A 15,628-nucleotide genomic window follows, 5' to 3' on the forward strand; every position below is an offset into this window, starting at 1 on the left:
TAAAATAAAAAATAAAAATAAAAAAAACAGAAAAAGGGAATCTGAGGGTGGGGGAGGGAGTTTAGCTCCATTTTCTGCTAGAGGCTACATTTTTATTTTTATTTTTTTTTTCCACTGGCACGCGTCTCCTTTGTTTTGAATAATGGAGATAATTATACATTCAAGGGATCATACTCTAAACCCCCTGAACAATTAAGAAATCTTATTGCAGGCAATCATGAGAAAATGTAAGGGAGGATTATCCAGTGAGACAATGGAAATCATACTTCTTCGAGTCCCTTGCTGAGTATAGAGACCTAATCACCATTCTCCTCTCTTTCCCATGGCTTAATTGCTGATTTTCCAAGCCTCTTTCAGGGCAACGCAATGTATTCTCCTAAACCCTGATCATGTGAAGTCAGATGTTTGGATGTGTCCCTCTTGGGAAATTGCTGCTTCAGTGATTTTGACACCGACCTGTAGGTGCAGCTCTGGGTGTAGAGGCTCCCATTTACCAGCAATTAGGAGTAGAAAAAAACAAGCAAAAAAAACCCCAAACTTTTACTCTCTTAGGAGTAAACGAGTGGGAAGAGTCACTCTCTCAGAACTCTTCAGCAGCTTCTCACAAGCTTATCAAGATTCCTTCTGTAGGGAGAACGTTACTCCATGGATCATTCGCTCAATTCACCAAATATTTATTTAGCAGCTACCACACGGCAATCATTATTCCAGAACTAGAAATACAGCAGTGAACAGAATATAGGCCCTGACTTTAAAGGTGTATGTCTAGTCAAGCCAGGAGATACACAAGAAAATACGATACTCAGATTTGTGTCTTATGGGATGTGAAAAAAGTAAGTACAGATTTTCAGGAGACTGCATAGGCAGAGCTATGTGACTTAAAGAATAAGTGGAATTAACCAGAAGAAGAGGTTAGAGAAGGCATTTGTCAGGCAGAGGGAATGCATATGAAGCCTTAGAGGCGAGGAAGAACATGGGTTGTTCAGAAAACTAAGATGAGGCTAATCAAACCTTGGAGAGGGTAGCAGCTGGCAGGTAAGTCAGAAGGGAAAATGACAAAGAATGAGGCTAGAAATGTCTGTTAGCACCAATCAAGGAGCATCTTTTAAGCCATATCGTGAAGATAAGGAATGTAGTCTTAATCTGAATGCAATGCACAACCTCAAAAGGTTTTTAATCATGACAGTGTGTGATAGGATTGAATTTCTTTCTTTCTTGTTACTGTAAAACAATACCCCCCTCTCTAGAAACTGTACATTTTGACCTATGATGCTATAATTTCCAAGGTGTAATGACAATAATAGCCAGTAGTATTGTGTTAAAATGTTACTGGCACTATGTTAAGCATTATGCCTATATTATATCACTGAATCTTTAACACTACCCTATTAAGTAGGTATTAGCATCTCTGACAGATGAGGAAACTGAGGTACAGAGGTTAAGTAGCATGCCCAAGAATGTACAAGACTTACAAAGAAGAGCTAAAATTTAAATCCACTGTAGATTGAATCTGGAGGTCAAACTGAGCATGAGCTTTGTGGAAAAATCAAATTCAGCTTCCAAATCTGATTCTCAATGAATGGGTGATCATGGGCTTTCACAGGCTCCAGTTTTCCTTGTATTTAAACGATACAGATGGGCTACATAATTCCCTTTATCAAGTATAATATCGATGTATTTTATTTCTCAAAGATGTCAACAGAAATATAGTTCATTTTATTCATTTAACGCATAGTATTTGAAAGGCAAGAGATAGAGTTACATGAAATCAAGCCTTATAGAAGATGTGATCTCTTTCAGAGACCATTCCAAATGTCTCCTCTTCTCGCCTTACCATCTCAATCTTCTTTTCCAAGACTTGAGATGGAAATCCAGCAATAGAAGATGATTTCCGTAAACACGCATTGACTGTCAATGGATCGGAAAATACACTATCACTGGAACCTCTCTCCCACATATTGCTGTCATCAGGTTTTTTCTTCTTTATGGTCCATCTACAGTGACAATAATCCAGGCTCTGTTTTCTCCCCGTCAATTACACTTTAAGCCGATCAGGCTGAGACGTTTTATTAAAGAAAAACAAACAAATCTAAAAAGATAGCTGCTTAAAGCTACCAAAAGATTCAATGTGGAAAGTGGCTAAATTGCATTTGCTAGATTTCAAGTAGCCAAAAGGTATCTTTTTGTGTACTTTACACCACTATCCATAAGAAAGAATGAAAGTCATTACACAAAACAGCTAAAGAAGGATAGAGAGCCATCACATTTTACTCCCTTCAGGTTGCCAGGGGAATATCAACATTCAGGTTGGCTTTTGATACTGGAAACATAATTCAGTGGTCTCAGCTTCAGAATTTTTAGACTTCCTGGAACCACAGGTTTAAAGACTTGGCAAGCTCGAGTCGTGGCTTCAGTCTATGTCTCTTTAGAGAAAAAATATGAAGACCAAGTGATTTATGGTATGTTCTTCTCAAAAATCTCCCCAACCCCTGACCACTAAATGGACTTTGAAATATGCCCATGGGGTTTCTTTATCGAGGGACAATCTCTGAGTGCTTATTATTCACTTTACTAGTATAGCATCTCTTTAATCATTGTCTCTATATTTGCTTTCATCTAGAAACTGTCAATTTATTAGTCCATAATATGCCTAAAGCTTCTCACCATATTACTGGGAGAAAAGCTAGTATAAATTTAGAGGATGAGGCTGGAAGAGTTCAATTGGTATGGGATGGGAATATGAAGAGACAAAGAAGATAATCATAATTCAGAATTAAAGTTTATTTATAAAAATAGGCATTTCATATTTTGCTTTTAGTGTAACGTAAGACTTAATTCCAGCCCATAATAACAATTGGTGAGTGAGTAAAAGGGTTATTTATTATAAACCTGAAGTTATCTATTCCCACTTTCCTTTTAATGTGGAAATGCTGTAGGTGATTCTCAAATATTAAATTTTAAAATTAGCATTTGGGAACTATGTATCTATGTGGAATTACTAGAAATTGGGAGAAAGACAAAACCAACACACTTATTTTGAAGAGGGTCCCAATGCAATCTTCCAGCATGCTGACTTACAATAATAGGTCCTGCCTTCCCTGTCAATCAGCCATTCCTGTTTTTATTTTCTTACCAGAAATAGAATTTGGGAATTCAAAGAAACTTAGATGTAACCTATACCTACCTTCTTATGAATGAGAAAGCTGAGGTTCAAAAATGGTATCTTACAAAATCACAAAATATCAGAATTTGAAGGGGCATGAACGTTTAGTCAACTTTATTATAAATTAAGAGAAACAGAAGTACAAAAAGTACTTAACTGTTATCACACCTATTTCCCACCACTCATAACTGAAAAGCTGTTTACACTGTGTCATATTTACTTCCATACATTTTTATATAAGAAATTAAATTACGCAGATACAATTGAACTTCTTTCAATCTCTAGTCTCCCTTATCAACCCAGGGACAGTCACTATTACATATTTTCTGAATCTTTGCAGTCCATTTTGTATCATTTCATATATACATATATATATCGATGGATAATAAATGCTCTCTACTAGTTCCAGTCGTTAGGGACCCTTCAACCAACAGTATTCTGATTTTTGTGATTATATATTACTTTTCCTAGAAAGATGCAGTATAAAACCAGTGGAAGACGACACAATTGTAAACAATTTCAATATAACACACTCATTTAATAGATGGATCAGAGAAGTTAAGTGACCTCCCCGAGTGACATGGTGTCACCACCTGGTGATAACTCAGATATCTTGCCCCAAATCCATCCTCACATTACTTTTTCACTGGAAAACCTCACCTGATTATCTTGTTCCTCCTATTTTAAGTGCTGACCTGTTTAAGAACTGAGATTTTAAGTGGATGTTTTCCTACTTCATTTTTAGAAAGGCTCCTTTTTTTCCTCCCCCACACCTTCATTCAGAAAATAAACAATTCTGGGGTTGAGAAATTTCATACCAGAAACAATATACTCTTTAACTTCACACTTTGTTCTGAACAGCAGGGCCAGCCAGGCAGACACCAAGCCTCACACACCATTATGAATCTGTCAGCAATTACAATTCTAAACCCTATTCGGTTTTTACTTGCTTCAATCAACTTGTCACTGCAGTGAGGATTATCTACTTTCTCAACATAAACATCAACAGAAGTGAGTGCAATGGCTTGCGTCCTTCATGAAGGCACTGCCAGGGAGAATGTTAAATAGCACATTCTGCAGACAGGAGGGATCTGAGGCCTTAATGGGCCGTAATTAGAGGGAGCAGAGCCTAAACAACCCTTTGTGTGATACTTTAGAATTCTCGTTAGGATTGTAAAAAAATTGGGGAGATGCAAGGAGACTGCTTCTGCTTCTCTCTTCTGCATTTCTTGAGCTAGAGAGAAACAAGAAAATGTGTCTGGTGCGATGTTTCCACCCAGAATCAAAGTGTCATGGGGTATCTTGTTGCACAACCCCCACATTTTAAAGGATTAGGAAACTGAGATCCAGAGACAGAGAGGCCATGGCCAAGGTCAATGAGACAGAGCTGTGTCCTCTCAGTCCATGCTCTTCCTACACTGTCCCCTGCAGGAGGGGTGGAAAGGACTTGAGTAAGAAACCACATTTCTCTCCACGTTCTCACAGAGCTTTCCACCACACCCAATGGTGCAAAGATCAGGCAGCACACAGAATTTGAGGACAGGGAAAGCCCAGGGCTCCAGGGGCACTCGAAGGAGAGTTTCATTCCACTTCAGGTCCCTTGTAAAGATAAGAGAATGTGTAAGCACACAGGTAGAAATTAATTTAATTCCTTCTAATAAGTTATTTTTAAATAATTGACTAAGGAAGTAGTGGTAGGTGAGTGAAGACAAAGCTTGGAATCTTCTACTACTACTGACAGCTAACATTACATATGTTACTTTATGTAATCCTCATATAACTTTACAAGGTTGGCACTATTATTATCATCTTTATTTTTTGGAGGAAGGAACTGAAGCACAGGGTGTTAGGTAACTTGCTCAAGGTTCTACACATGGTAATGGCAAAACTCAGATCTGAACCTGGATGGTCTGGCTGTAGAGGCTCCACTTTTAACCACATAAGTAGGCTGACAATCATCCTGGGTCCCTGGGACTGTCCCAGTTTTCGTAATGAAAGTCTCAAATCCCAGGAAACCCTTCAGTCCTAGAAATACCAGGACAATTGATTACCCTCACATAGCCATACTGACTCTTTTATTTGCCAACAATTAAACCCAAGCCTCAAGAAGTGATCTGGCTAATGAAGTTGACGTGCCTTTTTTCATGCCTTTGGAAGACAGTAGCTGTGGGGAAGAACTTAAATATTTACAGGTGCCAAGTACTGTAACTGAGAAATTTTCACGCTTTTTACATCATTTCACATGCACCTTAGATGAGCTGTATGGACACGAAAAGGGAGGCTTGGAGAGGATCAGGTCAGTTGTCTAACGTCCCAGAGTTATCAAGTGGCAAAGCCAGGATTTAAAACTCAACAAGCAGAAAGATCTTGAGATTTCTTGATAGGGATATGGCTAAAATGAGGAAGTCTCTGAATTTGAAGATCTTATCTGTTTGGTGTGTTTGCCTCTATTATGGAAATACATATCTGGAAATGCAGGTATAACTCTTTGAGAGTGTCCACTTTCTGAGTAGAGTTTTATGCTTCCTTCTTTTCACCCAGCTATGGGATACAGCTGCTCACAACGTGGAGCCCACACTCTCAATGTCCCCCTCACCTTCAGACTATGTTCACACTGATCTCTCTGTGTAGATTATTACTGTCCTGCCCTTGTGTACATGTAAAATTCCTTCCCATTCTTTTAGACTAGTTAAAATGCTATCTCTCCTTAAAGACGTCCCTATACATCCCAGTTTAAATTAACCATTCTCTCTTCTTCCTTCCTTCTACAAGCTTATACCTTTTTAAAACAGGTATTCTAATCTGCCTTATCCTAGAGTTATAGCATGCAGAGGTGGGGAAGGGGCTTGCTTGACCCTGTCAGTATGCTGGGAACCCCACCTGGGCAGAGTATTTATCATATTTTTTTTCTTGGTACTCCACTGTGCCAGAGATTGCACCTGCACAAGTGTGTATGTGACGATGTATTTAGATATGGACTTTGATGTTTGTACATGGATATTTGGATTATAAAAACAAATATATAAGATGTTTGTGTATATCAGGGAATAATTTCTTTGGCACTTCTAGGCCAGGCTGTACTCTAAAATGAAAGCAAAAGATAAGGTCAATTAGCTAGATGACTATATTAGATGCGTATTTCTACAAGTCTTAAGTACACTCACAAAGCTATTTGATGTTAGAATAATAATTTTTAAATAACTTAGTAGAAATAAAAACGGGAGAAAATCAGTTTCTATTTTTTTGGCTATGAGCCAGCTCACCATATAACTTTTGGTCCTCTTTTTACCCAAACTGTAGGATGATGGTGATAAAACTACATGATTTTTAGTAACCTATCCAGTTCTGCATGCCTGTAATTCAGTAATTCTAATAATCAGAGCAATTCTTCCCTCCATAGGAACATTCTGTTCCCCACTGGTAAAGTCATGGCATTTAGAAAATTTTGGATAAATAGTAATATCAATAAGAAATTGGTAAAGAACCAATTAAGCCACCTGAGGAAGAAAAGAGTATTCTATTTGAATGAAGGAAGCCAGAAATTCTGGAAGGATGTGATGTGTGAAATGCAGGCTGGGGGTTTAATGAGTTTGAGGCGTGAAAAACCCAAGCTTCAGGGCTGCATTCCCTGGCAGCCTTGAGCACGGCATGTTTCCATGCCCTCTGTGGCTGAGTTCTATTTTAGAATGTACTCCATGCCTGAATCCTCTAACACAGCTGTGACTGTCTGTTAACTTTTAGGCACAGCCCTCCATTCAAGCAAATGGCTCTTGTTTTTATATTGACAAGCCTGGAGAAAAGGCAACATGAGAACAGACCCAGAAACAGACAGAGAATTGATTGGCGGCAGAGAAGTGGCAGTTATTGAGACTGAGGTATAGCAAACTTAGCCCAAGGGGCCAGGGAAGATAAAAGATTACTCTATAAAGATCAGAAGCAAATGGCATTGGGAAGGCTCACTGGACAGCCCCATCCACCAAGAAATAGTTCATTCAGTATCCAAGAGCTCTTCAAGACTCCTTTGCTATCAAGGTTCCTTTCTAGCTGGGGCATAACTCTTGAGACTTTAACCTGTGGAAAAAAATGAGAGCGTAGATGAGTGGTTTCACCATGCTCCCACCCTTCTTTCTTCTGGAATCCTATCCATGGCCCAGAGTTCAGAGCTGTCAAGTCCTGCCCTTGAATGCTTTGGTTAAGTGGATGCCCAGCCCAACTGAGGAAGCTGTGTCAGGGTTGGGTTAAGCTCTCCAGCTGCTAGATAGGACACAAGTGGTCACCATGGAAACAAGCCCCCCATCAATCATTTAGTGACTCACAAAATCACTGGGAAGCAAAGGGGACTAAAGTCCCTGGAAAGACTGCACCTTTTTCTTTAAAAAAAAAAAAAAAAAAAAAAAGCTGTCTGACTGCATTCTTGAAAGACAAGGCAGCTGCTTCCAAAACCGAGTGGAAATGGCTAGGGTTGCCTCTGTCTCCTGAATTTAGGCCTAGAAGCTCTGTCCTGAGCCTGTGAAGGTGGGGAGGCCCCCATCTGTGCGTATTTTGCTATTGCAGCTGGTTCTGTCTGCTATGACAATGTCAGAGATAGAAGATATTTTTTTTCCAGGGGGTGGGGTGTGGGTGTTGTGTATTCAAAACTCTCATTTTTAAAGGAATAAGTGAGGGCGAGGGTGTGAATAACTTGCCCATGGTCCACAAGGGTAATCAGTGGAAGAGCCAAAACTAGATTCAAGGTCCTACACCACAAATTTGTTGCTCCTTCCACAATCCTAGAGTCCGAGTGGATTTTATTCTGAAGTTAATGATTCATACAATAAAGGATTAATATCCAGAATATACATGGAACTCAAACATCTCAACAGCAAAAAATAAAAAATAAAATAAAATAAACAATCGATGAGAAAATGGGCAAGTGATCTGAACAGATGTTTTTTGAAAGAAGACATACAAATGGCCAACAAATATATTCCAAAATTCTCAGCATCACTAATGATCAAAAAAATGCAAATCAAAAGGACAAGGACATATCATCTTCACCCCAGTTAGGATGGCTATTATCAAAAAGACAAAAAATATCAAATGCTAGTGAAGATATAAAGGAAAGGGAACACACTGTTGCTGAGAATGTAAACTAGTATAGCCATGATGGAAACCAGTATGAGATTTCTGGAAAAAAACAAAAAACAACAACAAAAACAAGTAAAACTAGAAGGACCATATGATCCAGCAATCCTATTATTGGGCATTTATTCAAAGGAAAGAAAGTCAGTGTAAAGAAAAGACATCTGCACCCCCTGTTTATTGCAGCATTATTCACAATAACCAAGATACGGAACGAACCCAGGTGTCCAACAACAGACAATTAGCTAAAGAAAATGTGGTATATATACACACAATAGAATACTATTTGACCATAAAGAATGAAATCCTGTCATCCACGGCAATATGGATGAAACTGGAAGACATTATGTTCAGTGAAATAAACCAGGAACAGAAAGTTGAACACTGTATGTGCTCACTCATATGTGGGAGCTAGAAAAAAGTTGACTCATCAAAGTAAAACATACAACAGAGGTTATCCTACAGACTGAGAAGGGCAGGGGGAAGGAAGGACTGGGGAGAGATTCGTTAAAGGAAATAGAATTACAGTTAGGTAGGAAGAATAAGTTCTAGTGTTCTATAGCACTGCAGGATGACTACAATTAACAATAATGTATTACATAGCTTCAAATAGCTAGAAGGAGGATATTGAATGTTCCCAACATAAGTAATAAATATTTGAGATGATAGATATGCTGATTACCCTGATCTGATCACTTACATTACATATACGACCATATCATGATGAACCCTGCAAATATGTATAATTGTTTTGTGTCCATTTAAAAATTTTTTTAAGTTTTCAGAATATCTCTGTTTGACAGTCCCTTCTAAGGCCCTGGGAAAAGTCTTAGCAATGTGTTTCCATGGCCATTTTTCTTTCTGTATTTTTTTTTCAGTTTTTAAAAAGTAATTATTTTAACCGCAATCAGTTAAGAATCCTGTTTCTTTCTATTCTGTTTTCCCTTCCATGACTCTTCCTCTCCTGTTGAGCATTAAAATGGACATCGGCATTTGTGAGATCGGATTTAGAAGCAGCTAAGGTAGGTTTACGTTCAGTTGGGGTTTAGTAGGGTGTACTTCTGGGGTTTACAGTCACTTTCATGATGAATTAAATTATTGCTTACACTATGTAGGACTGGCCTCCAAGAATACTACAACCAGCTAATACTATGATTCAAAGGAAGGGCGGGGCCAAAGTTCAGGTCCTAGGGAAACAATGAATGCGCCCCAAGGTAGACAGCACAGGAAGCATGAGGGTAACAAAATAAAATGAGATTAAAAATATACAAACCAGGAGGTAGTCTGAAAATTTTTCCAAATCTCAAATCTCATGTGTGAAAGAAACTTCATAAATATTTTCCTAAATTTGAAAAGCATGTTTAAAATGTATAAAATCATTATCAGTTATGAAGCTGAATAAAACTTTTCTAAACTATCAATAATTTTATAAAAATACATTTCAATCAACTGAAATAACATGAAATTATCTTTCTATTCCCTTTACAGAAAAAGAAAATTTTAAAACTCTATTTTTATATGAAGAGGTGACCCAGCAATATGTAGTCAAGAATGAGTATGAATAAAGAATTACAGAGATTTGTTCATTAATAAAGGTATCAAGGTTTTTAGATGTTTGATTTTTTAAAATATCTATCAGGTTTGTAATGTCTATAATAAGTTGAGATTTATTTTTCTTTCAAAATATGCATTTTTGTGTCTGATTTTGATTTTGTATTTATAATATTGTATTCTTTTTTCTTTAAAAAATAAAGAGTCTACTCGCAGCCAGGCCCAGTGGCTCACGCCTGTAATCCCAACCCTTTGGAACACCGAGGCAGGAGGAATGCTTGAGCCCAGGAGTTCAAGACCAGCCTAGGCAACATAGTGAGACCTTGCCTCAGCAAAAAATAGATAAACATTAGCTGGGTATGGTGCTGTGCACCTGTAGTCCTAGGTGCTCAGGAGGCTGAGGTGGAAGGATCACTTGAACCCAGGAGTTCTGGGCTTCAGTGAGCTATGATTGTGCCACTACATTCCAGACAGGGCAACAGAACAAGAGTTGAGAGTCTTTTCTTTCAAGGAATTTTAGAATTGCGTCTTTAAACACACACACACACACACACACACACACACACACACACACACACACAGCCCCCTTCAAATTAATAAAAGCTTCATTTCTGTGAAATTGTAATCTGTCCTTTGCCTGGAATACCTCTTTAGTGGTTTTATATTAATCACAGGATTACTGAGAATAACAGGAAGCTTTCTGGCTGCTTTTGGTGGCCAGGAACCATCCTTGTTGTATAGTCACTCCAGCACCGTCTTCACTGGAATTTAGAAATTTACAAGAGTGTTTGGAGTCTTTTGCTTTGTATCCAGAAACAGTTCCCTAATGCCAATCCCTTTGGGTCAATTGCATTACGGGTAGCAAGAACAAAGCCTTACAATACTTCACTATTACTCATCAGTGTTATGTTTGTATACTGCCTATCTCCCAAGCAACCAAACCACTTAGTCTCATTTAATTTTATCAAATTCAATTTGTCTTTTGAAAATCCGAGGCACAGATTATTCTACCGCATTTTAGAGATGGAGAGGACTAAATATACAGTGCTAAATTGTTGAAATTCAAACTTTTCAATTATACCTCTATTTACTTACAGAGGTTGCTGCAGGAATTAAATAAGATAATATATATGAAATATCCTAGCTTAGATGCCAACACCTAAGTGCTTGGTAAATGTTAGTTTAATGTTAGATGATTCTTTACCCATAGGTAAGCGTTTGTCGACTTGGGCTCATGAAGCACCTGGATGCCTGGAGACATTTCTAGAGTTCCTTGAAAGAAAATGTGGTTACAGCACACAAGCTTCAAATGTCTTTGCTCCAGCCTGCACTATGGATTGTAAATCTAAATCAAAAATCCCAACCCATAATTTTTTTGCAAACTTTATTCGTTAGGAAATGTTAGTGAGAACAGATTTGTGAGGTGATGTGTCATCAGAACTGATCTCAACTTTCCAACCCCGAGTAATATGACCTTAGTCAAGTCATTCTATTTCTCTGTGTTTTGATTGGAAGCAGAGAGAAATAGAATGATTTGACTAAGTCACTGGAAAACCAAAGATATTAATAATGTGTAGGCTTGAAAGAGAATCTCAGAAAAGTATGATCTTTGAAACTGAAGACATATAGACCATGAGTTATGCTTTTGCACCAGTAAAATGAGATGGGGAACTAAAGCTACCTGGTAGATAATTGATACTTCATCTGCCTCCTTCCACCAGCCCACCGCCAACTCCCTCAGAACCACTAGATATAGACAAGCATGAATCATTTAATATGGTCACAGAACAGAATGCAAAAGCTTACACCCTGAACCATGCAGAAGTAAATGCATATTTGAAAGAAGGCAAAAAATAAAATTTGCTGGAAAAAGAAGCTTGGGTTATCTCACTAATATTTTTATTTTCATAGAGGAAAGGTGAGATAGAAACTAAAGGTGATAAAGAAACAGAAGTAAACCATATTATTTAAGTAACAAGTGTACTCAGTGGTGAAAATAATAAGTGTTTAAGGAAAAAGGGGAAGAAGATGTGGAATATAGTGTACATAAACTAAGTCTGTCACCAAGCATGAGGGGCTCACTGCCCTATATGCTAGAAGCCAATTCAATAACACGGGGTTTGGAGAAAAGAAAAGCTTTTTTTTTTTTTTTTGACATAGTTTGGCTCTGTTACCCAGCCTGGAGTGCAGTGGCATGATCTCGGCTCACTGCAAGCTCTGCCTCCTGGGTTCAAGTGATTCTCCTGCCTCAGCCTCTTGAGTAGATGGGATTACAGGCACCCGCTATCATGCACAGCTAATTTTTGTGTTTTTATTAGAGACGGGTTTTCACTTGTTGTCTAAGCTGGTCTTGAACTCTTGACCTCGTGATCCGCCCGCCTCGGCCTCCCAAAGTTCTGGGATTACAAGCATGAGCCACTGCACCCGGCCAAGAAAAGCTTTTTATTGCTAGTCAACGAACAAGGAGACCGGAGTCCAGCTCAAATCTGTCTCCCTGAGCTGGCTTTAAGGCAGTAATTTTATTAGAAAAGTTCTAGGGGTGGATTCTGAGATGAGTAGGTGATTGGTGGAAAGAAAGGGGAGGTCTGGAAGTTCCTAGGGCATGTGAAGTTATCTTTTCATGCTACTTCATTGATTGCATGTGCAAATTGTTGGGGAACTGGTATGAAACATTTGGTGGAAATTCAAGCTGTAACATCAGCAGGCTTCTGCACAAACTCCAGTCAGCCATATTGCTTCCGGCTGATTTCAGTCAGCTTAGTTATCTTACAAGGGGAGTTTCAGCTCTTAAGAAGTTTTGGCCGGGCGCAGTGGCTCAGGTCTGTAATCCCAGCACTTTGGGAGGCCGAGGCGGGGGGATCACCTGAGGTCAGGGGTTCGAGATCAGCCTGGCCAACATGGCAAAACCCCGTCTCTACTAAAAATACAAAAATTAGCTGGGGGTGGTGGCGGGTGCCTATAGTCCCAGCTACTCGGGAGGTTGAGGCAGGGAGAATCGCTTGAATCCGGGAGGCGGAGGTTGCAGTGAGCCGAGATCACGCCATTGCACTCAGCGAGACTCTGCCTCAAAAAAAAAAAAGAAAAGAAAAAGTTGTTTAATTTTTTATCTGCCCTCCTGCAAACTCAAGAATTTCGGTTAGTCATTGGTATCTTTAACTCTTTGGGGCATGGTTTCAAGTTTTGGTCTTTCATAGATGGAAATTAATAGATAATATCTGAAGATGATTAATTAATACATAGAAATATGAACTTTTTTTTAGAGTTTTGGATTTATAACAGCAGAATCAGAAAGAAAGGTCCTCAAAATGAATTATCACTAAGTTGGAAGTAGGAAGAGGTGGGTTGGGAAGCTGCTGGTTTTCAACATAAGCTTGTCTATATAATTTTAATATATTTACCATTTGATTAAACATAAAAGAAAATAAACCACTCGTAAGGCATGTGTTATTTCCTATCTTTGGTAGCATCAAAATAACATCAGATATGCGATATTGCTATTATTAAGGATTTTATTCTCAGGCATCTCTGTTCTTCATTCTACACCTGTGTGGTCCAATAGGATAGCCTCTAGATACACGCAGCTATACACATTTAATTAATTAATTTCAGTTCCTAATATTCACCTCTCTTATTTCATGGCTAGTGGCTACTGTGCCAGATGGTATAGAATGAATTATGATTCCATAACGAATTATGGAATTTTCCATTATTGCAGAAAGTTTTTGGATAGTTATACCTTCACACTGAGCAATTTCATCCACTCCTACAGTTTTAACTACCACTCATTCTTGGATGAATCCCTGACCTTTATATCCAAGCAACGACTCTATCTCCTGAGCAACTTGCCTTCATATGGACCTGCTAATTGTTTTCACTTGATCTCCCCTACCCTTTCAAACTCAACTTATCCAAATCTGAACACATTATATTTCCCATGAAAGTCATTATTTTTTCTTTTTACATTCCCCACTTCTATTGTTGATGCATCATCTTAAAAATCCCTAGAGTCAGATGCCTGGTCTCTACTGCTTGCAGTTCACTCTTCTTAAAGCTGTTAGCAGGCCAGGAGAGCCTCGACTTATTACTTCTTCCTGATCTTCCTACTCTTCTTGCCGGATTATCTATCGGGTCATCATATGCTGCTTACTTTAGGTGTGGCCTATGATTCTGCTAACTGAGCTCTGCTCTGAAACTGACAGGCTTATGCCAGGCACTCCGTATATCACTCAGCTTGTTGTCTACATGTTTTTCCCCCATAGTAAAATGTCTTTCCACACTTTCTTTAGCTATGCACATTCTGATTGTTGCTAGGTGCTGTTGATGTAACCACAACAAAGTATTTGAGGAATAAAAAGGCATTTGGTGAAAACAAAATAAAATTTCTTTCTAAAGTTAGGGAGAAGTCCTAACCAGGGCTGCTGCTCTGTAAAACCAGACCACAAAAAAAGGCAGTGGTTTCACAGAAGTTTAAGCATGTGCTACCGAAATGGGTTGAAACCAAAACGTCTGGGGGCATCCACATCATAAGACCCATTTATTGATTGCCTAATATAAGTACAAGGCTGTGCTAGAGAACAAACTGAGATATCTTCAAGGGGCTCACAGTCAATCAGGGGAGAAAGAGTTTAATAATTATCTTTAATATAAGTCAGCTTGTGAATCTAGTGGACTGGAATGACAAGCTCAATCTGTTCCAGCCTGATTCTAGCAGGTCTTCTGTACTACAGACGTCAGAAAGCTAAATATTAAAACTTTCAGATTCCTTTGTAGCTAGGTTCTGGATAGGAGTAAGTTCTAATTTAATGCAGATCTTCTTCCAAGGAGTACACAACGCTTGCCAGGTTTCTTAGCCTCTTCCTACTTCACTTTCCTCATCTCAAAATTGAAGTGGTGATATTATTATATCCTTGAGAAAGTTATTTGAAGATTCATTGATGTAATTAATGTAAAGATCATAGCACGCTGTCTGGGACACATTAAACACTCAATAATTTTTTGCAATTATTATTAAAAGATAGAAATGAAATGCTCTCCCCAGGTTCTGCTTCAGGACAAATAAGGAGGAAGGGGGCAGAATGTGTCACACCCATTTTGCTGGGGCAAATCTAGCAGACACAATGTGGTTCTGAAACCAGCAGTTATTAGATTGTATCTAAGGTGATGAGATCCTGCTGTTAGAATAGCAGGTTCTGGCTGGGTCCTTCTTCCTGATCTTCCTACTATTCTGGCCAGAGTACCGATCAGGTCATCAAATTCTGCTTACTTTAGATGTGGCCTATGATTCTGCTAACTGAGCTCTGTGCTGAAACTGACAAGCTTATGCCAGGCACTCTGTACATCACTCAGCTCTTTGTCTACATGTGTTTTCTCCCATAGTAAAATGTCATTCCAAACTTTCTTTAGCAGCTGAAAGTGTGCTGTGGCTCACGCCTATAATCCCAGCACTTTGGGAGGCCACGGCAGGAGGATCACCTGAGATCAGGAGTTCAAGACCACCCTGGTGAAACCCCATATCTACAAAAAATACAAAACTTAGCTGGGCATGGTGGCATGCGCCTATAACCCCAGCTACTAGGATGGCTGAGACAGGAAACAAGCTTGAACCCAGGAGGTGGAGGTTGCAGTGAGCCAAGATTGTGCCCCTGAACTCCAGCCTGGGCAACAGAGCAAGACTCCATCATAAATAAATAAATAAATAAATAAATAAATAAATAAATAATAAGAATAGCAGGTTCCTGGTTGTGTAGCTTTCTGCAATGGCAGAGAAAACCAGTAGCTTGGTAAGTCAAATTT

The sequence above is a fragment of the Macaca fascicularis genome, chromosome 2, assembly GCF_037993035.2.
Source record: "Macaca fascicularis isolate 582-1 chromosome 2, T2T-MFA8v1.1".
NCBI lineage: Eukaryota > Metazoa > Chordata > Mammalia > Primates > Cercopithecidae > Macaca > Macaca fascicularis.